General features: G+C 45.1%; 1 protein-coding gene across 1 annotated transcript in view; it reads right to left on the bottom strand.

The window, feature by feature from the left end:
• Nucleotides 1-26698, bottom strand: part of PPARD (peroxisome proliferator activated receptor delta) — a 254860-nt gene that overhangs the window by 149298 nt on the left and 78864 nt on the right. The window lies entirely within an intron of this gene.

The raw sequence follows: 26698 nt of genomic DNA, 5'->3' as shown, positions 1-26698 counted from the left end.
AATGCCAATAATTATAGAGGAAAAGGCTGAGATATTAAACAGGCACTTTTCATCCATGTTCACCAATGAACTGACTGTTCCAGGGATTATTCAACAAGGCAAAAATCAAAGTTCACCATCTGAGATAACTAGTTTTGCCCAGTTCTGACATAGTGGGTAGAGCTGACTGGGGTTAAGGGTGTGTAAACCCCCCTTAATGACAAGCGGCAGCTCTCCTAATGCCACAAATCTTATTCCAGTTCTCATCTAGACTAAGGTTAGTGCCGAGATGTTAGCCTCTTTCAGAGATATCAGAGTGAGGCCGGGGTCACACTAGAGAGGAATACGGACTAGTGAGAGGCGTTAAAAGCACGCATTACACACGGACAAATGATTCTCTGTGAGGTAGCTCCCAACAGCCGTATATTTCTTGCCCATATTGTACGGTCCGTGCCAATTGCAGCATGCTGCGATTGTCAGCGTACTACGCCCGTAGTACGCCAATGCAAGTCTATGGGTGCGCAAAAAATACGGATTACACACGGACCACACGTGTGACTTGCGAGAAATACGCAGGTCTTTTGGCAGGTGACGGGAAATGGGCCAATCCATGATCAGGAAGCTTAGAGATGCTAATTAGCTCAAAAAGCGCTCCAGACATCCAGGAAGTACGCCTCCACGGAGTCCTGCAGGGTCATGGCGCCATATTTCCTCAATCTGGAGATGCTGATTGTACTAGTGCAGGAGCGACCGGAAATCAGGGACCAAAGTGATGCCCATTATGCCAACTGGGCAAGAACGGAGGCGTCATGGAGGCACATATGTTGCCAGATGTTCCACGATTTTGGTGATCGGCCACGTGAGGAGCAGCAGCAAATGAGGAAGTACAACCCAAAAAGTGTTTAAAATTACCTCACATCAAAAAAGGCATTTAGAATCAGCCCCCCCCCCTTCCTGTGCTTGGACTTTTGTCTCATGAGGCGGGTAGATTTTTATGTGACCCATGGTTTTACAGTGACATAATTTGGCCCAGGCCACAAGCTCCTCATCCTCCTAGCCAACCAAGTTATTAAGTGTAGTTACTTGATACCTGAACTATTGTGACCCTGTATATCTGGCCTGGATGCCCCAATTATATATACCACCCTGGGTAGAAAGCACACCCTAGAAGGCCACATGCCTAGGCTACTGGTAGCAAATTTGACCTAGCAAATATGTGAAATTGAGAATATTTCCTGTCACATTGCAGTGGAAGATGTGATGAGATCCGTGACCAATACAGTTGGGAACGTCAGCAGCGGGCCAGGAGTGGTGATGCGGGCCACACAAAGCAAAAATATATTTATTATGATCGCCTCTCCTTCTTCGCTCCTATTCTGGGTCTGAGACCGTAAGTAGATACCTCACACCACATTACACAGATACTTTACAGGGCCAAAAAAATGTATTTATTTTTGGCTCTGTTCTATTTCATAACAGAACTCAGTCCAACCTTATGGAGAGAGAAACTGGCTAAGATACCGAGCCCATCATAGATCCTGGGTCTGTAGGGGAAGAGGTGGCTGGCCCATCTTCTCCCCCTCCAAGAAGCATGGGTGAAGATTCCTCTCAGGATAACCCAGTGCCTGCATCACAAACCCCACCACCAGGACCACATCCACAAGCAGGACCGTCTGCTGCTGCACCATCAGCCATACAGGAGGAGCAGAGCAACATCAGCAGCAGCCCAACTGCCCAGATCCGGGGCTCCCCACAGTCTGCTGGACCATCCCGGCGAGGAAGAAGAAGGCGCCATATCCCTGCCCAAGATACCCGTACCAATGTTGACACAGGGGTACTGAACTATCTGGCTAGAGTCAATAATGATGATGGCGAGGAGGCATACTCACGCAGCCTGGCCCTTTATCTTCGTGCCCTTTCCCATGAGGTGAGGCTACGTATTCAAGGATGTTTTCAGATCCTGCTTGATGCAAGCACACACCCCAATACCCCATATGAGTTATTTGAATATCTGGAGAGGTGGCAGCTTTCACCCAGGAATCTGATGCGCCTTAGACACCCCACACACATGCTTGCTAAAGCAGGCTGAGAATCCTCAAATACGTGGGCCTACAGCTCACCCCCTTCCTCCCCCTACCCAACCTTTCCAACAGCAGCCACATATGCCTGACTCTAGCCAACCTCACCAATATGGCCACTTGTTCCCACGCAGTGTTGGAGGCTGGTCCCAACCTGGTTGGGGACGACATGGCTATTTTGGTGGGTATGAGACATGGGCCTACCAGCCCCAACAAGAGGCCCCTCTCCAGTATCACTCTGGCCAGTACCACCCACAATCACAGGAGGCAGTACACTACTGACATCATGGGCAACAGTGTGCCCCCACACAGGGCGATCGCCAAGTTGGGCAAAGTAGCCAGCAGCAAACACAGGCTGGTCTTCCGCCTTCTCCTCCCTCGACCTACCAAAATTTATAATGTTGCCATTTGGTATTGCCTAATGGTTTTGTGGTTGTTTTGTTTGTCAGAAAATGTTATTTGTACCCAATTTTCACATCTGCACTAAGGCCAATTTGGCCCATTGCCACATTTATCATAAGGCAATAATATGTTTTTCTTAAAAAAAAAAAAAAAAAGAAAGGCAAAAGTAAACATTTGTCTACTACATTTTACGTCTGTCTCAATTCTAAAAAAAAAGGTGTCAGCATACAAACATACGCTTACCAATGCAATTAAACAGTCATAGAATCATAAGGGGTTTAAATATATATATTTAGACAGACACAAACCAAAAAATTATAACATAGACACAGCATGCTTTTGCCAAGACGTTTCCCCCTCAGGTGACATAAAGTAATTTGTGAAAATTTCACGCACTTTGAGCCCAGAGAGCGGTCTACGTTGAGGGTTGATAGGTGGTCTCGCCCTACGTACATTGTCCGACCCACGCACAACACCAGCAGAGGAGGAACAATCATGTATCCTGGTTGAAGTTATGAAGAACCACACAGGCTTTAACAACTTCATTAACATTTTGTTCACTCAGCTGAATGGCAGACTGGAGTACCCACCATTTGGCACAAAGAATGCCAAAGGAACACTCCACCAGCCGCCGAGCACTTGATAGGCGCAAGTTAAAAATTCTGCGCCAGTGGTCCAGGTTGCGCCGGGGATATGGCCTCATGACATTGCGCGATAACTGAAACGCCTCATCTGCCACAAGGACATAAGGGACTGATTCTTGAGTGGAGCCTGGTAGCTGGCGTGGTGGTAGATCCAACTGGTTGGTGCGTAGCCGCCGACCCATAATGGAAGTATTGAAGACTCGAGACTCTCCCGTCCTTCCATAGGCCCCAATGTCAACAATTATAAACTTGTATTGAGGGTCGGCCAGAGCCAACAATACAGCAGAAAAGTATTGTTTATAATTGAAGAATTGGGAACCAGAGTTCGGCGGCTTACGCACCCGGATATGTTTGCCATCAAGGGCCCCAATACAATTAGGAAACTGGCATTCCTCCTCAAAGTCCCTTGATATCCTCAACCAGTCTTCCATCCTGGGCTCGGGCATGATGAGTTGATGTAGTCATGACCATATTTCATTACATGTCGACCTGACTATGCCAGAAATGGTAGATCTTCCAATGAGAAACTCATGGTGGAGGGCGGCATAAGACAGGCCAGTGGACAGGAAGCTGAAGAACAACAGAAATGGAACATTTTAGAATGCACAAATTAACAAAACACCAGGTACATACATACCAAACTTGTTATTGATTCAGATCTACTAACACACATATATTTGGTCGCACAATGACTACATGATATTCAGTACATATTACATATAACATTCTGGTCTGTAAGTTTAAATATATCTGGAATAAGATGAGAGCATTAAACTTAGTCCAAAAAGCAAAAAATACATACTTTGGGCAACACATCTTGAACATAGAGAATGTGGTTGTGTAGTACATACCGTAATGTCAGTAGAAGTCGCTCCTCTGCAGATATAGCTTTGCGCATCCTTGTGTCCTGTAAGGTTATCCCAGGTCGCACTGTCTCCAAGAGTAGGTCAAATGTTGCAAGGCTCATGCGACAGTATTGGTAAAAAATTTTCCGGATGCTCCCGCAGAGAAGAATAGAGGCGGTGAAAATGACCTCTTGTGAGTCGTTGCCTCAAAAGTGAATGGACCCACATGCGTCTCCTCCTCCGCGGATCCACTATCACTGGGTATGGTTGACCAAAGCGGTGTGACAAAAGCCAGTTTAAGAGTACCTGCTCAGTTGTGTTGAAACTCAGACTGTCTGCCATGTTGCACATACAACACCAACACATCTAGTCAAGACAAGGTCACAAATGGACAGAATAGAGGCAGCCACCTGTTCCTGAGCCAGTAAACAGGGTGCAGGCTAATGATTTAAATAGTTTGCAGGCCTCAAAACCATTAAATGTCCATTTTGCAAGCCTGCGAGAAAATCTCGCCATACGGATTACATACGGATGCTGACATGTGCAAAATACGCGACCACACCTTGCTTACGGATAACATGCGGAGCACTATTTAGGGGTCATTCATCCGTATTACGCATGTAAAATACGGACCGTATTTTGCATCGGTTAGTGTGACCCCGGCCTAATTAAGAGTCATGTGCCTCTTAGTGAATCAGGAGAATCTGACTCCAGAAGTTGTACATAATGATCTTGATGAATCGGAGCCTATGGGGGGCAATTCATTAAGGTACTTACACCAGATTTCTGGCATAAACATCTTAATAAGTTGCAATATTTTTGTGCAAGTCTGCAATTGTGCAAAAATATTGCGACTTTTGGCATCCACATGGTAGTCCCAGACAGCTATGCTACAATATAATGCACCCCCATGGTCCTGCATACAATATAATGCAACCACCATGGTCCTTCATACAATATACTGAACTCCCCATAGTCTTCCATGCAATATAATGCACTTCCCATGGTCCTCCATACAATATAATGCAACCCCCATGGTCCTTCATACATTATAATGCATTCCTCATGATCCTCCATACAATATAATGCAACCCCCATGGTCCTTCATACAATATACTGAACTCCCCATAGTCTTCCATGCAATATAATGCACTCCCCATGGTTCTCCATACAATATAATTCCCCCCATAGTTCTCCTTACTCTATTATGGCCAACAGTCACAGATTTAAAAATAAATACAACACTGACATCTTCTCCTTCCACCAGATGCTCCTGTCTCCTGAGAGTGTGCTGTGAAGCAACGCACATCTCAGAACAGCGAGCGCGCTGTAATAACATCACCATGCCCCCTGCTCAGACACGTCAGACCACAAGGCAGAAGAATGGGGTTCGAACATCTGTTGAAGCTCCCGCCTCATTAATCATTGCTCATGGTGACGGCCGGAGAGGGGGCCCATTGCGGGTGCTGATGGTTGGAGAGGGGTCCCACTGCGGGCACTGACACCGGACCCCAGTTCATGGACCTCATAGCAGTCGAGTGGCCTGTCGCCATTGGTGGTACACCACTGGCTACAGGTTGAGGAGCCCTGTGCTATGGTATCAGGGTAAATTTATATTCTATTTATGGTCTGTGGGTACAATAATTAATTTCATTGTGCAGTGTATCAGATTATCTGGTTGTCATCTATGGCATTGTTCATCCTGAGATTGCAAATTGAGCTCTCACCTCTGGACAGGCAGATAGGGGGGAGGGGTAATATAGCAAAGCTGAAAGTGTCACACACTGAGAAACCTAATATGGTGAGGGGCATATTTTATCTCTAGTATGCTGCTTTCTTCTTAAGATTGGGCAGCTCATATAGGGAGAAGATGTATAGTCCCCAGTGAAAAGTAACTAATATCAACCACTTGGACTTGAAAAAAAAAGCTAATTCATTATTGTGCCAATATTTTGCTTCCTAATTAGAGATGGGCAAGCGTTAAAATGCTTGGGCGCTCATTACTCGAATCAAGCACTTCCTAATACTTGTATGCTCATTTCGAGTAACGAGTATAATAGGAGTCAATGGGAAGGCCAAGCTTTTTTCTGGCAGACTCCCAGATCGCTGCTGAGAACAATGGTGTCACACTTTTACTCGACTTTAGGACGGTTTTGACACGTCAATGTATTTCCGGTACCGGAAAAAACAGTACTGGAGATATCCAGGGAAGAAGCGCTACAGTAAGCGCTGTTTCCCGGCAGCAGATGCTGAAGACGGCTCTCATCATTTTCCCCTGCTCTGCCGGCGTTCAGCGCGAGCAGAGGAGAATGATGAGAGTTAGATTAAAGTCCGAAAGATGACAGCAGGTGGGGGCTTTTGGGACAATTACTCCCATCATCGGACACTGGCTGCCGCTGCTCGCGAGAGTGAGGTCATCTCCGGTCTAAGCCGCAAGGCATTACTGGGACCGCGAGGCCGGGCGCGTGCAAAGGAGATCGGACGCCGTCGGAAGGTGAGTATAAACTTTTTTTTAATTTTAATTCTATTTTTTACAGATTAAGCGCTGCTCCCGATTGAGCGCTGCGCCCGACTGCGCCTGCCGCTGATTGGTCATGGCCTGGCGGCCGCGACCTGTCAGCGGCAGGCACAGCTTACCGTTACAAACAGCTGCACCTGACGCTGATTGGTCGCGGTCTGGCGGCCATGACCAATCAACGCAGCGGGATTTCGGTTACAGACAGACACCATAAGACGATTATATATATAGATATAAAGCTGAGTGTATAGCCCCTACCACTCCCTTCAGCCAGAGCCAACGGACTACTACCACTAATATCCCACATCATCCCATCAGAGCCACTGGACTACTACCCTTAATATCCCACATTATCCTGTCAGCCAGAGCCACCGGACTACTACCACTAATATCCCACATCATCCTGTCAGCCAGAGCCACCGGACTACTACCACTAATATCTCACATCATCCCATCAGAGCCACTGGACTACTACTCCTAATATCCCACATCAGCCAGAGCCACCGGACTACTACCCCTAATATCCAAACATTATCCCGTCAGCCAGAGCCACCAGACTACTACCACTAATATCCCACATCATCCTGTCAGCCAGAGCCACCGGACTACTACCCCTAATATCCCACATCATCCCGTCAGAGCCACTGGACCACTACCCCTAATATCCCACATCATCCCATCAGCCAGAGCCACCGGACTACTACCCCTAATATCACACATCATCCCGTCAGCCAGAGCCACCGGACTACTACCCCTAATATCCCACATCATCCTGTCAGAGCCACAGGACTACTACCACTAATATCCCACATCATCCCATCAGAGCCACCGGATAACTACCCCTAATATCCCACATCATCCTGTCAGAGTCACTGGACTACTACCTCTAATATCCCACATCATCCTGTCAGCCAGAGCCACCGGACTACTACCCCTAATATCCCACATCATCCTGTCAGCCAGAGCTACAGGACTACTACCCATAATATCTCACATCATCCGGTCAGAGCCACCAGACTACTACTCCTAATATGCCACATCATCCCGTCAGCCTGGCGTCAGAACCAGAGGGCTGATTGGAACGGTCCTATCTTCCATACTGGGGATCCCTTTAAGACAGGCCTGGGGTCAGAACCAGAGCGCTGAGTGGATTTGCCCTGACTTCCATACTAATGATCCCTTTAATAGAAGCCTGGGGTCAGAATCAGAACACTGAGGGATTTGCCCTAATTTCCACACCGGAGATCCCTTTAAGAGAGGTCTGGTGTCAGTACCAGAGTGCAGAGTGTATTTGCCCTCACTTCCACACTGGAGATTCCTTTAAGAGAGGCCTGGGGTCAGAACCAGAGCGCTGAATGGATTTGCCCTCACTTCCATACCTGGGATCCCTTTAAGAGGTTCCTTGGGTCAGAACCAGAGTGCAGAGTGGAATTGCCCTGACTTCCATACCAATGATCCCTTTAATAGAATTCTGGGGTCAGAATCAGAGCACTGAGAGATTTGCCCTAACTTCCATACCGGAGATCCCTTTAAGATGGAAGATGTGCCTATGGGATGGAGGATGTGTGATGGGTATATGGGCAGGGAGGGGGTGATTCATTTCTGTCATATGCTCGCTGCTCCTTTCTGGGGGGCAGACAATGGCTGGGAGCTTATGTTCCCGGGGATGCTAGATTTCTCCCACCCGGTCACTGTCTGCTGAGGTCTTGTGGAGTGGGAAAACTATTGCTCATAGCAACCAATCACAGTTCAGCTTCTTTTAAACAGCTCTGGTGAAATAAAAGATGCTTAGTGATTGGGTGGTGCTATGTGGAGTGGGCATGGCTGATACACACATACATACTGTGATGCAGTGACCCTTGTGACAGCTAGGGGGCGCTGTATGGGTCATGCACACAGGCATATCCATTGTGGTAATGGAGATAGGATAAACGTCAGGATGGTAAATGACCGTTATGTATCCCAGGGTGGGTGGCCCTGGAATGGAAGCTTGAACGTGTGTTGATCAGGGATTGGAGAAGCAGGAAGCTCATCTGCATATTTCCGGTGCATTCTGGGAAGAGGAGAAGAGTCGCCTTAAGATGATCGATCGCTGGGACTTGCCGGGTCTCACTGTTTGAGGACATCGCAAAACCAGGTATTGGAGAAGCAGGAAGCTCATCTGCATATTTCTGGTGCATTCTGGGAAGAGGAGAAGAGTCGCCTTAAGCTGATCGATCGCTGGGACTTGCTGGGTCTCGCTGTTTGAGGACATTGCAAAACCAGGGATTGGAGAAGCAGGAAGCTCATCTGCTTATTTCCGGTGCATTCTGGGAAGAGGAGAAGTCACCTTAAGCTGATCGATCGCTGGGACTTGCCGGGTCTCGCTGTTTGAGGCCATCGCAAAACCGTGCGCCACCCATCATAGCCTGCATCAGCAATATGGAAGAGAAGAAAATCCACATGGTCACCTGCAACACATGCTACATGTTTACGGATGTTCCGGCCCAAAAACTCAACTTTAACTGTCAGAAGTGCAAACTTGTTGCCCTCTTAGAGGAAAAGGTGCAGGGACTAGAAGAAAGAATAGCAACATTGAAGGTAATTAAAGAACATGAGGACTTCTTGGATGAAGCAGAAGCAACCATTCAGGATTTGGGAAGTGAGAAAAACTTCAGAGCACATACAGAGGCTGAAAAGTGGAGCATGTGACGAAAAGAAGCAAACGGATCAAGTGGTCATCACCACCCACATAGCTTAGCAACCAATATGAAGCCCTCATGCTGGAGAACGAAAATGGCACAGCTCAGGATGATACTGTATCTACAAGAGAAGACGCACTATCAACAAAAGTTACTCTGTCAACAAAAGCGGAAACAAATGACACTCAAAAACACTCACGAGCAACAAGCAGTGCGTCCGGAAAGAAAAGAAGAGTGGTAGTTGTGGGCGACTCACTACTAAGGGGCACGGAGGCAACTATCTGCAGGCCGGACATAACCGCACGAGAAGTATGCTGCCTCCCAGGAGCAAAAATCAAGGATGTGGCCAACAGGATACCAACTATCCTCAAATCCAAGGACGACTACCCTTTCCTACTGATACATGTAGGCACAAACGACATAACAAGAAATGACCTACCAACTATCTGCGAAGACTTTGAAATTCTGGGGAAGAAAATAAAGGAATGGAACGTACAGGTTGTTTTCTCATCAATCCTCCCATTCAATGGCCATGGCATCAGAAGATGGAATAGGATACTAGAGGTGAACAACTGGCTCCGATGGTGGTGCAGGCAGCAAGGATTTGGATTCTTGGACCATGGCGTGAATTACCTCTACGATGGACTTCTCGCAAGAGATGGGATACACCTCACAAAACCCGGGAAACACGCATTCGCCAGAAGACTTGCCACACTCATCAGGAGGGCTTTAAACTAGAAGAGGGGATGGGAGGAAAAACAGCAGACAAGAACATGCAGCAGAAGGTCAAACTAATCAAGGATAATAGATGTGGTAAAGAGGACCCAAGACGGTACTCAGAAGGAAGCTAAGAAAAATGAAGCAAAACTTCTTTCCTGCATGCTGACCAACGCAAGAAGCCTGACCAATAAGATTGAAGATCTGGAGTTGGTAATGTATGAGGAAAAATACGACACAGTAGGAATAACTGAGACATGGTTAGACGACAGCTATGACTGGGCGGCTAACTTGCAAGGATATGATTTGTTTAGGAGGGATTGTAAAAAAAGGATCTAATCCTTACAAACAGGGAGGAAATGGTTGAGGAGGTAAAAGTGTCTGGGACCCTAGGAGATAGCGACCATGCTATTTTAGAATTTTGGATAACTAGAGGAGGAAGACCTGTGAAGACTCAGACGTCAAGGTTACATTTCAGAAAGGCAGATTTTAAGGGATTCAGAAAGAGAATTGGAGGGATCCAATGGCTGGATATCCTTAAAGACAAAAATGTCGAGGAAGGATGGGAAATCTTGAAAAATGAAATTCTCAAAGCACAATTGTTAACAATTCCGAAAAGAGGGAAGAATAGGAAGCATTTAAGGAAACCAGGATGGATGAACACAGAACTTAAGCACATGCTAAAAAGGAAGAAAAAAATGTTTATAAAATGGAAAGAGGGAGGCATATCTAAAGAAGAATATAATGCCGTCTACAGAACCTGCAGAGCACAAATCAGATTAGCTGAAGCTGACAATGAATTGAGGCTTGCAAGAGATGTCAAAAGCAATAATAAAGGATTTTGGGGATATGTCAAAAGTAAAAGAAAAGTCAAAGATGCTATAGGATTTTTACATGATGAAAATGATGAAATGGTAAGACAGGATGTTGAGAAGGCCGAACTTTTAAATTCCTATTTTGCATCTGTTTTCTCTCAGAAAGGAAATGTAACATCAACTGTTCTTCACTGTCCTATTAAGGGAATAGAAGAATCCAGGATATCTATAAACAGAAAGATAGTGAGGAAACACTTAGCTAACCTAAATGAATTCAAGTCTCCTGGTCCAGATGAATTACACCCCAGAGTACTGAAGGAGATAGCAGAAGAAATTTTTGAACCCCTCTCCATAATCTTTGAAAATTCTTGGAGAATAGGAGAAGTCCCAGAAGACTGGAGAAGAGCAAATGTTGTTCCTATCTTCAAAAAGGGGAAGAAGGTGGACCCAGGCAACTATAGGCCAGTGAGTCTGACTTCTATACCAGGAAAGATCTTGGAACAAATTATTAAACAACATGTATGTCAGTACCTGGATAAGAATGAAGTGATTAAACAGAGTCAGCATGGGTTTGTAACTAATAAGTCATGTCAGACTAACTTAATTTCCTTCTATGACGGTATCACTGATTGGGTGGATCAAGGAAATGCTGTAGATATAGTATATCTTGACTTCAGCAAAGCATTTGACAAAGTATCTCATACAATCCTTATTGAAAAAATGACTAAGTATGGAATGTACAAGGCAACTGTTAGGTGGATTCATAACTGGCTTAGTGATCGGACCCAAAGAGTGGTCGTAAATGGCTGCACATCCAGTTGGAAAAATGTCTCAAGTGGGGTACCACAGGGCCCTGTATTGTTCAACATCTTTATCAACGATTTAGATGAAGAAATTGAGGGTAAACTGATTAAATTTGCTGATGACACAAAGCTAGGAGGGATAGCTAATACTAGAGAAGAGAGAGAGGATTCAAAAAGATATAAATAAACTGGAGCAGTGGGCAGCAACTAACAGAATGGTTTTTAACGGAAAAATGCAAAGTACTACATCTGGGCAATAAAAATGAAAAAAGCATATACAGAATGGGAGGAATAGGGCTAAGCAACAGCACATGTGAAAAAGACTTGGGTATACTAATAGATCACAGACTGAATATGAGTCAACAGTGTGATGCAGCAGCAAAAAAGGCAAATGCAATTCTAGGATGTATTAACAGAAGCATACAGTCTAGATCACGTGAAGTCATTATTTCCCTCTACTCCTCTTTGGTCAGACCTCATCTTGAATATTGTGTCCAGTTTTGGGCACCACATTTTAAAAAAGACATCAACAAACTGGAGCAAGTTCAGAAAAGAGCGACCAGAATGGTGACCGGTCTGCAAACCCTGTCTTATGAGGAAAGGTTGCAGGATTTGGGAATGTTTAGTTTGCAAAAGAGAAGACTGAGAGGAGACTTAATAGCTGTCTACAAATATCTAAAGGGCTGTCACATTGTAGAAGGATCATCTTTATTCTCATTTGCACAAGGAAAGACTAGAAGCAATGGGATGAAACTGAATGGGAGGAGACACAGATTAGATATTAGAAAAAACTTTTTGACAGTTAGAGTGATCAATGAGTGGAACAGGCTGCCACGAGAAGTGGTGAGTTCTCCTTCAATGGAAGTCTTCCAACAGAGGCTGGACAGACATCTGACGGATGATTTAGCGAATCCTGCTTTGAGCAGGGGGTTGGACCAGATGGCCCAGGAGGTCCCTTCCAACTCTATGATTCTATGATTCTATGAAAGGGGGTGGAGTCTGTCTATATATAAAGTCCACTTTAAAGCCCACACTAAGAGAAGATATACAAGAGGGAAATGAAGAGATGGAGTCTCTATGGGTGGAGATACAAGGAGAGAAAAGTAATAAAATCCTCATAGGGATTTGTTATAAGCCACCAAATATAACAGAAGCCACTGAAAATGTATTATTGAAACAAATAGACAAAGCAGCAAATCACAATGAGGCGATTATTATGGGGGACTTCAACTACCCCGACATAGACTGGGAAACTGAAACCTGCGTATCTCAGAAAGGAAACCAATTTCTGTCAGTAACCAAGGATAATTATCTGTCACAACTTGTGCAGGGCCCAACTAGAGGGACAGCCCTTCTTGATTTAATTTTAAGCAACACGCCAGATAGAATAACAGAAGTACGAGTCGATGGGCACCTAGGGAACAGTGACCACAATATAATACAATTCCACTTGTCCTTCAGCAAGGTGCCCTGGAAGGAGGTTACGAAAACGCTGAATTTCAGGAAAGCAAAGTTTGATCAGCTTAGAGCGGACCTTCACTGAATTGATTGGGACAATGTCCTCAAAAATAGGAGCACAGAAAATAAATGGGAAATACTTAAATCAGTTTTACACACCCACTGCGAGCTAGCCATACCGTACAGAAATAAAAGGGCTAGGAACAGGAGAACACCAATGTGGCTAAATAAGGATGTAAAAAGGGCAATAAATAACAAGAACAAGGCATTTAGGAAGCTAAAACAAGAAGGCAATGAAGAAGCATTAAAAAGTTATAGAGAAAAAAATAAAATGTGTAAAAAAATAAATACATTTAGCAAAAGTGGAAACTGAGAGACTCATTGCTAAGGAAAGTAAAACAAACCTCAAACTATTCTTTAATTATATAAACAGTAAAAAGATTAAAATTGATGGTGTCTGCCATTTAAAGAACAATGAGGGTGAAATCATAGAGAGCGATGTGGGAAAAAGAAATGTTTTAAACACTTTTTTCTCAACAGTGTTCACACAGGAAAAGGATTTGCCAGGGGAAATGCAGAGTGATAATGTAAACTCCCCATTAAGTATTACCTGCCTAACCCAGGAAGAAGTGCAGAACCGCCTTAGTAAGATTAAAATTGACAAATCACCAAGCCCTGATGGCATTCACCCTCGGGTATTAAGGGAGTTAAGTAATGTGATAGACAGGCCTCTATTCCTTATATTTAAAGACTCTATAGAAACAGGGTCTGTTCCTTTTGATTGGCGGCAAGCAAATGTGGTACCAATATTCAAAAAGGGGTGTAAAAGGGAACCTGGAAACTATAGGCCGGTAAACTTAACATCTGTTGTGGGTAAAATTTTTGAAGGGTTTCTAAGGGATACCATTATGGAATATCTCAATGTTAATAAATGGTTAACTCCATATCAACATGGATTTATGAAGGATCACTCCTGTCAGACTAACCTGATCAGCTTCTATGAGGATGTAAGCTCTCAAATGGACCAAGGAGAATCATTGGATGTCATGCATCTCGACTTCTCTAAAGCATTTGACACTGTCCCACATAAAAGATTGGTAAGTAAGATGAGAAAGATTGGGCTAGGGGAAAATGTGTGTAGATGGGTAGGTAGCTGGCTTAGTGATAGGAAACAAAGAGTGGTTATTAATGGGGCATAGTCCGATTGGGCCAGGGTTACTAGTGGGGTACTACAGGGTTCTGTATTGGGCCCTCTACTATTTAATATATTTATTAATGATCAAGTGGATGGCTTACACAGTAAAATATCAGTATTTGCAGATGATACTCAACTATGTAAGGTAATTAACACAAAGGAGGACAGTTTGCAACTACAGACAGATGTGAGTAAATTGGAGAATTGGGCTGAAAAATGGCAAATGAGGTTTAACACAGATAAGTGTAAGGCTATGCACATGGGAAGGAGAAACAGATGCTATAATTACTTACTAAATGGGAAACTGCTGGGGAAATCAGACATGGAAAAAGACTTAGGCATCTTAGTCAATAAGGAGCTAAATTTGAGTGCCCAGTGTCAGGGAGCTGCCACCAAAGCAAATAGGGTCATTTGATGCATTAGAAGAGGTCTGGGGACACGAGATGAAAACATAATTCTCCCTCTGTACAAATCACTCGTCAGACCACACTTGGAGTATTGTGTGCAATTTTAGACGCCGGTGCTCAAGAAAGACATTACTGAACTTGAAAGGGTTCAAAGGCGGGCTACTAAAATGATAAATGGAGTTGGTTCACTACAATACCCAGAAAGGTTATCAAAATTAGGTCTATTTACTCTAGAAAAGAGAAGACTTAGGGGAGACTTAATATATATGTACAAGTATATCAGAGGGCTATACAGAGATCTCTCCAATGAACTGTTTGTACCAAGGACTGTGACAAGAACAAGGGGGCATTCTCTTCGATTGGAGGAAAGACAATTTCTTCACCAGCATAGAAGAGGGTTCTTCACGGTAAGAGCAGTGAGGCTCTGGAATTCTCTTCCTGAGGAAGTGGTGATGGCCAACTCACTGAATGAATTTAAGAAAGGAATGGATACTTTTCTTGTGAGTAATAGTATAGAAGGTTACGAATAACAGAATATTATAGGTAGATGATTGACCTAGCTTAGGAGAAGGAATTTTTTTCCCTATGGAGAAAATTGGCTTCTACTCTGTGGGTTTTTTGCCTTCTCCAGGATCAACACTTTCAGAACAGCTGCACTAAAAATAGGCTGAACTAGATGGACATAAGGTCTTCCTTCAGCCTTCAAAACTATGTTATGTTACTATGTTATGTTATCAGCAGAGGTACTGCTGAGGTTTTGTTACAGTGTATCAGGGAAAGCTTCCAGGTGGCTTGATGATACGGGTGGAACCAGTCACCTACAAACCCACCTAGGGGCGTGTGTCTGAACACCCATAGTAAGCCTGTATATGTGTGTGTATGGCTGGGTGTCTGGAAAGGACCTGCGATGAGGTCATAGCCATGTGATCCGTATCTCACCGGTGGGTGTGACTACGGACCATATAAGGTGACCAGGGTAGGTCACATGGGGGAGAGTGCTTGGATCTGATTGGTCCGTGTGGAAGGTCTCGGAAGGCCGACGTGCTGGAAGGTGTGCTGCCTTCCTGAAGAGCACGTGCTGAGGCCGCTGACTAGGTGAGGCCTGTGTGTAATGGCCTGTGTGTATCGGCCAGTCCCCAGGAGGGAATGGACGTCCGGAGTGAGAGGCAACCAAGAGGTAACCCCAGACAGAGGGAATTAACTGAGAGACTGTAGAGCCTGATTGCTGGACATAGCACAGCCTGTGTGAACACAGGGCTAAGGGAGCGGAGCTCCACTATGAACATTCGTTTGGTCTGGTGTAAGACTGTTATCGTTTCTTCATGCTGCTATGGTTTATGCCGTGTACAATAAACCGTATGGACTATGTTAGTGAAAAGCCTGTGCCGGACCTGGTTTATCTGCAGCCAAGTGAGTGTCCCCCAATACACTCAGTGAGCGCTACCTTACAATACACACATACATTCATTTTTATATAGATAGATAGACAGACAGACAGACAGACAGACAGACAGACAGACAGACAGATAGATAGATAGATAGATAGATAGATAGATAGATAGATAGATAGATTAAGTATACCCAAGAAAATAAAATACCCTATGGATGAGCAAAATAATACAGATTCATTTTTTAACACGTTTTTTAAGGGTTATATATCAACAAAACATACTCCAGACCATGAAATAGTCTATAGATGAGGAATATAATACCATTACATTTTTTTAACATTTTTTGAGGCTTATATAGCAACAAAATCTATCCAAGAACATGTAAAAGTCTATGGATGAGCAATATATTAGACCAATCAATAAGTTTTTGAAGCTTATATACCACTAAAATCTTCCCAAGAATATGTAAAAGTCTATGGATTAGAGCTAAATTACTGATTAATTTTTTAACAAGTTTTTTTGAAGCTTATATAGCAACAAAATGTATCCAAGAAAATGTAATTGTTAGAATCTGTTTAGTTTGTGACTATCCGCCATTTTCTTGTGGTGTTCTGGCTGCTGGTCTTTTTCCTCTGGTGCTGGGTTTGTCTTGGGTCAGGTGATTGTATCACTCTTTATTACCCAGCAGCTTTCTCCAGTCCTTGCTGGACAACAGTGTTAATTCCGCTTGAGTTTTGGCTTGGTGCTTTGCCTTCTGTGTGTGTAATTTGTGCAGTGCTGGGACCTCTGGTTCCACTATTCTTTCTTTCTGTATTCCGTTGGTTTCTGCAGCCTTCTCTGTGCTATCTATTAGGAGGTCACCCATTTTTGTGCCCAGTCCTTAGATCTTTCAGGGACTCCCTTCCCCCATCTATAGGTCTTCGCTTGAGATTAACCTAGGATCGTCGGTGGGTCTATTCGCAGGGAATGGGTCACCCACTCCATCTTAGGGTATCAGCCTAGTCATAGCGCAGAGTCAGTTTACCCCCTTCTACCCTAGTCCTGTGTTGCAGATTCGTATCAATAATATCCTATGAATGAGCAATATACAAGTGCTTCACACTAAATTGGAATATCATCAAAAAGTTATTTCTGTTTATGTTGAGGATTATGGCTTACAGCCAATGAAAACCCAAAAGTCATTATCTCAGTAAATTAGAATAATTAACAAAAAACACCTGCAAAGGCTTCCTAAGCGTTTAAAAAGGTCCCTTAGTCTGTTTCAGTAGGCTCCACAATCCTGGGGAAGACTGCTGATCTGACAGATGTCCAGAAGGCAGTCACTGACAAACTCCACAAGGAGAGTAAGCCACAAAAGGTCATTGCTAAAGAATCTGGCTGTTCACAGAGTGCTGTATCCAAGCATATTAATGGAAGGTTGAGTGGAAGGAAAAAGTGTGGTAGAAAAAGGTGCACAAGCAACCAGGATAACTGCAGTGATGGTTTGGGGAGCCATGTCATCTGTTGGTGTAGGTCCACTGTGTTTTATCAAGACCAAAGTCAGCGCAGCTGTCTACTAGGAAATTTTAGAGCATTTCATGCTTCCCTCTGCCGACAAGCTTTTTGGAGATGGAAATTTCATTTTCCAGCAGGACTTGGCACCTGTCCACACTGCCAAAAGTACCAATACCTGGTGTAATGATCAACGTGTGACTGGACACACCGCTTCCAGCAGGGCGAATTTATATGACACACGCGACCCTGGATACACCGCCTCCAGTAAGTCAAATTTAAATAATAAGACGTGCAGTCGGATACACCGCCTCCAGCAGGCGAATTTCAGAAATACACGTGAAACCGGATACACCGCCTCCAGCAGGGCGAATTTAAATAATAAGGGGAAAAACCAGGGAAACAATTACAATGGTGGGCCCTGAGATAGGGAACGGGGACGTGGAGACCTCCTGCACTCCCCTGAGTCAGTGTCTCTACTCTCCTACCGATCCCTAGGCCGATTCCGCACTGGGCGCCGATCTGGATACCTTTAAACCCTAGCTCACCCTGCACCTACCCCTTTCTAGTGAAATGGCCGGTGCAGAGACTAATCCCACCACTGCACTGAAACACATAAAGGAAAGGCACGAACAGGGAAACACCACTTAGCTTTGCTCTGTTGCTCTTGCTCCCAGCAACAGAGTCCACCACCAGAATGCAGCTTTCCTCCTGAATAGCTGCCACCAAGCTCTGTCAGAGCTGCAAGGAAATCCCCTCTGACTCCTTTCCACACAGGGATCTGACTGTGCTGCAAGGAACTCTCTCCAGCTCCTTTCTCCACAAAGGATGGTTGGAAATGAACACTATCACCAACAACAGTGAGAGCACATGACACACCTTTTTAGTTAAGCCAGAGGAATCACACCTGTTAGTGATTCCCGTGTAATAACGCTAACCACCACCGGGGGCAAACTAGAACAAAAGACACCACTGTGTAATAATCCTAATGGCCACCGGGGGCAAAACCAAACTTAAGCACACAGCTTAAGGAAAAAAAAGGTTACATGTGCTTTTAACTGTCATCATCTAACCTGGATCATGACACCTGGTTTAAAAACAACAGTATCACTGTGTTTGATTGGCCAGAAAACTCGCCTGACCTTAACCCCATAGAGAATCTATGGGGTATTGTCAAAAAGAAGATGAGAGACACCATACTCAACAATGCAGACAAGCTATCAAAGCTTCCATAACACCTCAGCAGTGCCACAGGCTGATCGCCTCCATGCCACGCCGCCATGGTGGTGATGGTGCGCATGACGCCATGGCCATCTGAGTCCCGCCTGTGTTGGGGCATCTTTACGCCCTGCGTCCTGTGTCTGGGGTTTATCCTCTGTGCAGACGCAGTGTGCGTGATGCCTTCCTCCACACGTAGGACCTTTTGGTTGCGGTGCGCATGCGTTGCTGGAGTCACCCAATCAGGACTGATGGGAACCTTACAAGAATGGGGCGAAGCTCAAAGATTCGTTCAGGCCATTGGGTGTTACTGTGTCCAAAAGGAAGATCCATCTAGTTTCTATTTGGGTGAGGAGTTTTTTGTTGTCCTCGCCCCTGATGCTAAGGTTGAGAGCATCAATCCCCCTCACCTTGAATAATTTGGCATCACAATTGTGTTGTGCCTTAAAATGGTGGGGGATCGCCTTTAGATCTGTTGTATCAGTCGCCGTTCTAGCCGCGCCAATGTCCCGCACAGGTTCCCATACCCTGATCCTCAGCTCTCTGGTGGTAAGACCAATGTATATCTTGGGGCATGGGCAAGTTGCATAGTATATAACGTTGGAAGTCCCACAAGATATACGTTGTCTGATGGTAAAATCCCTAGATCCATCTGCAGAGGAAAAGGTAGAGCAGTGCAAGACATTGGCACAGGACAGACAATGGCCGCAGGGAAAGAAGCCAGGCTGAGGAGCAGTGGTACCAAAAGGGTTACTAGGAGATGGAACATAATGACTCCTAACCAAGAAATCCCCAAGATTTTTGGATCTTCTGGATGTCATAGAGGACAGTACTCAGGGATGGATCAGACTCCAGGATGAGCCATTGTTTTTTAAGAATGGCACGCATACCGTGCCACTCATGGTTAAAGGTAGAAATAAACCTTATAGGTCCATCATGATCCACCTTAGTCCTTCTCTTGGTGGAATTTAGTAGGTGATTTCGAGGAGTCTTTCTTGCACGATCATACCCAGTTTTCACACACCTGCGGCTATAGCTGCGTGCATGAAAACGGTCCTTGAGATCCAAGGCCTGTGCCTCAAATCTGATGTCAGAGGAACAGATTCACCGCATCCTATGGAACTGTCCAATGGGGACGGCCCTTATGGAGGCTGGATCGTGAGCTGAGGACGCATGTAATAAAAAATTAACTGACGTTGGTTTCCTGAAGACATCCGTCTGGATGCACCGGTCCGAGTCGATCTCCAGAAGGACGTCCAGGAAATCAATCGTAGTGTCATTGGAGGTGTAAGTAAGCCTAATGTTAAGATTATTTTTGTTAAGCGTCCTCATGAACTCATCGAGCTGGCGAGCCCCCCCATCCCACAACAACAGGATGTCATCGATATAGCGATACCAGCACAGCACATGGCAAGCGGACTGAGGGCCCCCGTCACCAAAAATAGATCTCTCCCAGGCACCTAGGAAGAGATTGGCGTACGAGGGCGCACAGGCCACGCCCATGACTGTGCCGCGCCAATGCAGGTAAAAGGTGTCTTTAAAGACAAAAAAGTTGTGGGTGAGGATGTAATTCACCAGCTCGATGATCAGCTCACACAAAGGGCTGTCCAGGTCGGAGGCCCCCAGGAAGAGGCGAACTGCATCCAGGCCCTGGGAATGATCAATGCAAGTGTACAGGCTCTCTACATCAGCCATGACAAAAAGTGTGAGGGTCCACAAGGACACTATCGACGCGTGCCAAGACATCCGTGGTGTCACGGATATAGGAGGGTAAGGTCTCCAACAGGGGTTTTAAGTAAAAATCGATGAATTGACATACCAAGTCAGAAATACCTCCAATACCCGACACTATAGGACGTCCTGGTGGGTTGAGGGCGTCCTTGTGGACCATAGGTAATAAATAGAAGGTTGGAGCCCTGTGGGATCTGACCATTAGGCCATCAAAGATCTTTTTTTAAATTATATTACTTTCAACAGCCCTAATCAAAATTATATGGAGCTCCTGCAGGAAAGAAGACATAGGGTTGAAAGACAGTTTAGAATATGCATTGGGGTCTCTGAGTTGGCGGAAGACCTCCTTCTCACATTTTACGCTAGGCCAAATAACTATGTTCCCCCTTATCAGCTGGTTTTATCACGACGTCCCTCCAAGATTGTAACTGTCCAATGACTTGGCGTTGTATGTGTGTCAAATTATCAAATTTGCGCCTCGTTGATAGTTTTCTAAAGTCATCGCTAGCGATGAGTGAGTACTGAAGTATTCGGACTCGCTATACTCGTACCTAGTATACCCTAATACTTGGGTATTCGGTACGAATAGCGAGTCCAATGAAAGTCAATGGAAAATGCGAGTAATTGTCTGCTGGACCCTACAAAGCGGTCTGGGGGCTCAGGAAAAGGCTAAAAAATGTTTAAATGTTAAAAAATGTATGCTGTAAACAAATGTATATAAAATGGGGGCACCTGGTCAGGGGCTGCACGATTGTTTTTACACCACTGCTTCACTAGAATGCACAAACACTATTTGAAGCCCTGTGTTTTTTTGCTGGAAGAGCAGGACTCGTACGCCACTTTCGCTGTGCCAGTGATATATCAGAAGTGCCGTAAGAGCGACTGATGATGGAGGCGATCTTCTGACAGCTAAGTGTGTAAGTGGTGTAAGGAGAGCAATCTGCCCTAAGGACTGTGCTATTGTTAACGCAGGAAGAAGCCACCCATCATCATCATCATTACAATGGATTCACAATAATAAAGCTTGGACTACTGTCCTTGTTGTGCCACTACCCAATGTGTAGGCATAGATATAGTGTCTTCAAAACATTAGCCCTAGGGGCTGTATCATGGTTGATGAAGGAAGCAAGGCAGGTCTGAAGAGCCAAACAATTATGATAAAGCCAGGACTACTAGCATAGCGGTGGCCGTGCCCAGTGTCCAGGCATAGCCATAGTGTCTCCAAAAATTAGCCCTAGGGGCTGTATCATAGTTGATGAAGGAAGCAAGACAGGTCTGAAGGGTCAATCAATTGTGTTGAAGCTAGGACTACTAGCATAGAGGTGGCCATGCCCAGTGTCCAGGCATAGCAATAGTGTCTCCAAAAATTAGCCCTAGGGGCTGTATCATGGTTGATGAAGGAAGCAAGGCAGGTCTGAAGCGCCAAACAATTATACTGAAGCTAGGACTACTAGCATAGAGGTGGCAGTGCCCAGTAGCCAGGCATAGCCATAGTGTATCCAAAAATTAGCCCATGGGGCATGATACCATGGTTGATGAAGAAAGAAGGGTCTCACTCTCATCCCAAGTGCCTCCGATGGGAAATATTAATTTACATAACATTGGTTTTAGCTTATTGGCCATGAGGTACATGAGTCAGAAGCAGGTTTTGAAAACATGTGTAAGAAGAAGAAAAAGGGCTTGTATGGGAAGGGATGGATGTGATCACCAATTTTAAAAAAAAAAATGTGTTGGGTGACTTTAGGTTGGGATACTGTCATCTGGAGGGCTTAAATACTGTTGCGAAATCCAGTCCTTGTTAAATTTTATCAGAGTCAGCCTGTCTGCATTCTCTGTTGTCAACCGTGTGCGTATATCTGTGATGATTGCCCCAGCGGCACTGAAAACACGCTCTGACATCACACTAGCAGCAGGGCAGGCCAGCACCTCCAAGGCATAGAACAGTGTTTCTCAACTCCAGTCCTCAAGACCCACCAACAGGTCAAGTTTTCAGGATATCCTTAGCATTGCACAGGTGATTTCAACACCTGCTCAAGCATTAATTCCATCACCTGTGCAATACTAAGGAAATTCTGAAAACATGACCTGTTGGTGGGTCTTGAGGACTGGAGTTGAGAAACACTGGCATAGAAGGAGAGGTCAGGCCAACTCTGCAGCTTGGAAACACAGTAATTAAACGGTACAGAAGCGTCAGGAAGGACGCAGGTATGGTCACTTAGATAGTCGTTGACCATCTTGTTCAACTTCTCCCTCCTTGACATTGCTACTGTTCCAGCTATTCCTTGGTGATGAGCCGGTTTATTGAAGATAGCCCAGTTTGTGGGCATTTTACCACCACCTCTTTTGGACCTGCTTGGTGTATCTCTCCCCATTAATGCATGCTGTTGCACAGAGCTGGTATCTTTGCTAGCAGAGGTGTCTGAGGGTGCTGTTGCCATCAAATGATCGACAACGGTCTTCTTGAAGGGTTCCACTGTGAAACCCCTTGGTGACTGCAACAGTAGCAAAGGAAATTTGTCCTTGTACCGTGGATATAGAAAGGTGGCCAACCAGTATAGGTTGCTATTGAAAATGTGGATTACGCGAGGGTCTTGGTACAGACAGTCAGATATGAAGTGTGCCATGTGTGCCAAGCTGCAAAGAGGCAAATGTTCTGTGACCCCTGAAGGAGGAACAATACCCATCCTCACCTCACACTGACTCTCCTCCTCCACCTCCTCCTCTTCAGCCCACCCATGCTGGACAGACATGTACTATTCGCTGTGAACACAGCACTGGAGCAGCACAAAAAAACTGCCCTGAGGTTTAAGGCAAGAATACGCACCCCAGACACCACACAAGACAGCGGTGCTGGCTGCGTGTCAGTTGTGCAGTACCGTGCGTACTATTCGCTGTGAACACAGCACCGCAACTGCACAAAAAAACTGCCCTGAGGTTTAAGGCAAGAATACGCAGCCCAGACACCAAACAAGACAGCGGTGCTGGCTGCGTGTCAGTTGTGCAGTACTGTGCGTGCGTATTATTTGCTGTGAACACAGCACCGCAACAGCACAAAAAAACTGCCCTGAGGTTTAAGGCAAGAATACTCAGTCCAGACACCACACAAGACAGCAGTGCTGGCTGCGTGTCAGTTGTACAGTACTGTGCGTGCGTCCTATTCGCTGTGAACATAGCAGAGCAACTGCACAAAAAACCTGCCCTGCAGGGGTAAATGTGACCAAAAAAAAAGCTGGGAAAACGGTCACTACTTAGTCCCACCCTGACCTTATACTTTCAGCTCTGAAAAGAGCTTTTGGGTTTCACAGAGGATCTCTGGCTGATTTGAACCAAAAAATACAACTCTCCCTAGCAGTTGCTCACACTCTCCCTACACTAGCTGTGTTCTGCATGCAATGTGCAAAAAATGGCAGCGGCAGGGCTTAGTGCCAGGCTATGATGACTCATAGGACGCTGGGCGGTCAGCCAATCATAATAACGCCGCCCACAACCAAGAAGGGTGCGGCATTACTGTGATTGGCAACTGCTGGGCGGGAGAACCAAATAGCGAGGCGAGTAGTGAAATACTCGCTATTTTCCGAGTACCGCATTACTCGCCGAGTACCGAGTACCCACGAATATGCTCGCTCATCCCTAGTCATCGCTGACCAACTTGGTAAAAATTTCCACATTGGAACTTAGATACAAGGGGGGAACCTAGTTGACCTAGTCAAAACATGAGAAGGGAATCACTTGTTGGTGGCATTTCTTATTCTTCAAGGAGGTCCTCCAAATCACGAAACGCCTGTCTTTCAACCTCAGTCGTGGATTCTGGTGTTTGTTTCCTGCTGTGGAGTTTCCTTAGAACCAATTTACGTGAAAACAGGTGAAGGTCCTTTAGGGCTGTGAAATAATTAAAGTGATTAGTAGGTACAAACATCAGTCCCTTAGCCAGGAATTCCAACTGTGGGGCAGAGAGTATGTGGGAGGAAAGGACTGAGAACTAGCCTGGGGATTATTGGCACCAGAAGTCTTGTTTTTGGTGAACTGCCTAGTCGCAATCCTTTTATTGGAGGGCTCCGCAGTCGACTTGCCTCCAAATTGGGGCTTAGTAGATGCCATATCTTCCTCAAAGGTTGATATATTAGATCGTGTAGATGTGGATCTAGAGCGTGAATATGACCCGTTTCTGCTATGTATGTTGTCTGTTACTTTGTATCAGCCCATATGTTTGCCACATTACTGACTACTATATGATATGACCAGGGGCACTATATGAAGTTTTTGGGCACTCAGTGTTAGGTTTCTCTGCATTTTCACTGGTTTTGTTTATATTCGCTATTGTTGTTAGTATTTACTAAATAAAAATTGACTTTTTTACTCAACTTTTGAGGACACTATTTGGGTCTTTCTTTCTCCTGTCCACAATTTATTATTGGAGCTGGTGCTTTTTTGTCTGGATTTGGGATGTAACTTTACTCTGCCCTTCCAGTCATTTATGATGTTTGTGGGACTCTGTATTTTATGTTTGTGAGCAGTATGTAAGAAATGGAAAATTTGTGCTCTGTATCCACGCTGCTAGGTGATTTAGAAACATCAAATGCTAGAGATAATGTAAAAAAAAGTTTTTGTTTTTTCTTTCTACGAAGTGTAGTGCACTTCTTTAGGAAACAAGATGTTTTTTAAAATTATCTACGGGAAAGTCTGGGAAAACTGCACAAATGTCAAACATCGTTGCTCACTCTTCAGCGCATCGCACGCCAGTTGCTGCTGCAATACTGCCAGAGTGGCAGCAGCTGTAACCAACTTGCGGAAATAGGCGCAGACACGTTGTACCTTGACCAGAAACTCTGACAAATCTGGGTAGGTTTTCAGAAACCACTAAACTACCAAGTTTAGCACATGTGCCAAGCATGGTACGTGTGTGAGATTGCCAAGCATCACAGTCGCCACAGGGTTAAACTCATTATCATACATGAACGTGCTTGGTTGGAGGTTCAGCGGCATAAACCACTTATCTGTCTTGGATGTTATTTAAGTAATTATGTTGTGGTTTACGGTTTGTCTCATAGACACATTAACTTCAGCAGAGCCTGTTGCCGCTTCACTGATGCAATGCTGCAGAGCTTCCGGATGAAATAGCACAATGGAAATGGAGGATGAGCAGGAGGAGGAGGGGTGCAGGAACTGCTGTAGGAGATGAAGGAAACCTTGGTAGTAGTAGGGCCTGCAATCCTCGGCGTCGGTGGCACAGGTGCCATGCCAGGGTGTGACTCTGCCCCAGACTCCACAATGTTTACACACTGTGCCATCAGGGACATGTAACATCCCTGGCCACGCGCTTGTCCATGTGTTGGTCATTAAGTTAACAATCCCAGTAAGTGTGTTGTTAAGGGCATTGGTGATATTCCTGGATACGTGCTGGTGCACGGCGGGGATCCACACAGTGGTGTCACCCAGTGCCACTAATCATGGTCTAAGACATTCGGCCCACCGAGTCTGGTGCTCAGAAGTCATGTGCCTGATCGTGCTAGTGATTAGGTTCTTAGTGGTCAGGCCCCTGCTTATCTTGGCATGGCACAGTTTATAAATGGACTTTTTGATTGTCTCTGAACTCTCTTTAAAAATGTCTCAGACTGGGGAACACCTAACTCTTTGACGGAGAAATTCAGGAGTGTCAGTGCTATGCGGAACAGTTGCCTGCCTTCTCTCTATGGTCACCCCACTGCCTCTTCCTGTCTGTTTCGGTGCTGTTGATCGTTCCTCTTCGCGCTGCTGGCCTCTCTCTCCATGCCAGCTTCCCAGGTTGGGTTGATGACTTTGTCATCCACCAACTCGTCTTCCACCTCACACCCTGGTCCTCCTGACTTTGTGACTTAACAAAAACAAGACATAGCAGCAACTGTGTCTCATAATCATCTTCCTCCTTAACCAAAATTTGCCATTCCCCACTGTCAACTTCTTGTGGCCATGACTGCTCAAAGTTTTGTGCATCATTAAACAGTATGTCCTCCTGTCTCTCTTGGAACATGCAGGTTGAAATGCCACAATCAAGAAATGTTATTGTAAAGAGTTCCTTGGAGTGTCCTAGTGTGAGATCACTAGTGTCCTTAGACTTGACATGGTGGGAGAAAGGAAGATCAGGGTGAGGATTAAGTGATCCAAACAGTAGACTGGTGAGACTGGACCATGTGGAAGAATGGGTAGTACTGTCAAGCCTGCTGGAAGTAGTATCTGCTATTCAACCACCTGTTCTCACTGTTCTAGCTTCTTAAGTGGTGTACCTTGCTATCCTGCAAATTGGGACAGGAAACTGTGTTATAAATGGGCATGTTTCTTGTGCTACAGC

Source organism: Dendrobates tinctorius, unplaced genomic scaffold (genome assembly GCF_039654945.1).
Source record: "Dendrobates tinctorius isolate UK_male_01 unplaced genomic scaffold, ASM3965494v1 ptg000045l, whole genome shotgun sequence".
NCBI classification, from domain to species: Eukaryota; Metazoa; Chordata; class Amphibia; order Anura; family Dendrobatidae; genus Dendrobates; species Dendrobates tinctorius.
Note: the sequence above shows the minus strand (reverse complement) of the source record. Positions and strands in the feature narration are given on the sequence as shown.